Source organism: Hippocampus comes, unplaced genomic scaffold (assembly GCF_001891065.2).
Source record: "Hippocampus comes isolate QL1 unplaced genomic scaffold, H_comes_QL1_v1.1 scaffold36, whole genome shotgun sequence".
Classification (NCBI taxonomy): domain Eukaryota; kingdom Metazoa; phylum Chordata; class Actinopteri; order Syngnathiformes; family Syngnathidae; genus Hippocampus; species Hippocampus comes.
Window position 1 is genome coordinate 517779 of NW_017805695.1, and position 1681 is coordinate 519459.

At 41.2% G+C, this 1681-nt stretch overlaps 1 long non-coding RNA gene across 1 annotated transcript in view; it reads right to left on the reverse strand.

The window, feature by feature from the left end:
- LOC109523125 (uncharacterized) overlaps positions 1-935 on the reverse strand; it is a 15985-nt gene extending 15050 nt beyond the window's left edge. The window contains exon 1 of the long non-coding RNA XR_002169706.1: positions 920-935. This is a non-coding gene — a long non-coding RNA (uncharacterized LOC109523125). The remainder of the gene's footprint in view (positions 1-919) is intronic.
- Between the last annotated feature and the right edge of the window lie 746 nt (positions 936-1681).

Below are 1681 nucleotides of genomic sequence, written 5' to 3' on the forward strand. Positions count from 1 at the left end.
AATTCGTTGTAACGTTGTTTGTGATCAGAAATTTTGAACAAATCCATCAAATGTCACAAAATTATCTTCACAGGGTGGCTATTTTGTGTTACTGCTAATTTGTCGAATGTGATAAGAAATATGATGGTATTCTTTCATCAGGTTGCAATGACAAACTTTGACCAGCAGAAGGAAGTCATCGACTTTTGCCTTGCATGTCCAAGTGAGGCTCTCTTGTCAGGTCTTGAGATAAAATGGTATTCTTTCAGAAGGTGACAGTGACGAACTCTGATGAGCAGAGGGAAGCTATCGGCGCTTGCTGTGCACGGCCAAAGAGGGCTTTCACATTTCAGAGCAAAGAAGAGCCATATACAATGTGGAAACAGCCGAAGAACGACTGCTGTGAATTAATTGTCACGTTTTTTGTGTTTAGAATTTTTTTTTTTAAATCCATGAAATGTCACAGAATTATCTTCACTGGGTGGCCATTTTGTCGTATTGCTAACTTTTCGATGGCAGTGAGAAATTTTATTTTTGAGAAGGTTGCAATGACAAACTATGACCAGAAGAGGGAAGAGACCAACTTCTACCGTGCACGTCCCACTGGGGCTCTTCTCGCAATTGAGAGCAAAGAAGATCCAAAAACAAGGTGGAAACAGTGGGGAAGAACGAACGTTGTGAATGAATAGCAATGCTTTTTGTTTTCAGAAATGCAAAAAAATCCATCAGTTGTCGCAAAATTATCTTCACAAGCTGGGCATTTTGTGTTCCTGATGATTTTTTTGAGAGTAATAAATAATATGGTCATTTTTCAAAAGGGTGCAATGAAAAACTGTGACCACAAAAGGGCAGTGTACGTCCCAATGGGGCCTTTCTCGCAATTGAGAGTTAAGATCCGAAAACAAGGTGGAAACAGTGGTGAAAAACGACCGTTGTGAACTAATTGTAACGTTTTTTGTGTTCCGAAAAAAAAAAAAAATCCACCAAACGTCACACAATTATCTTCACAGGGGGAGCATTTTGTGTTCCTGCTGATTTTTCGATTGTCATCAGAAATCGTGTGGTATTCTTCAAGGATGTTGCAATGACAAAATATTACCAGCAGAGAGCAGTAACGAACTTCTGCCGTGCACGTCCCAGTGGGGCTCCCGCAACCGAGAGCGAAGAAGGTCAATACACAAGGTGGAAACAACGGGGAAGAACCACCGTTGTGAATTAACTGTCATGATGTTTTCGTTCAGAAATTTTAAAAAAATCCATAAATTGTCACAAAATGATCTTCACGGCGCTGGCTTCATGTGTAACTGCTGATTTTTATCGAGGGAAATAAGAACTAATATGATCATCTCGAAAACGATTGCAATGACAAACTGTGACCAACAGATGGCAGTGATCGACTTTTCAGGGTAAGCAATGCAGCAAGATGGTATTAGTTCATCAGAGTGCAATGACAAACTATGACCAGCAGAAGGGAGTCATCGACTTTTGCCTTGCACGTTCAAGTGGGGCTCTCTTGTCAGGTATGAAGAAATAAAATGGAATTCTTTCAGAAGGTGACAGTGACGAACTCTGACGAGCAGAGGGAAGCTATCGGCGCTTGCTGTGCACGGCCAAAGAGGGCTCTCGCATTTCAGAGCAAAGAAGAGCCATACACAATGTGGAAACAGTTGTGAAGAACGACCGTTGTGAATTAATTGTCACG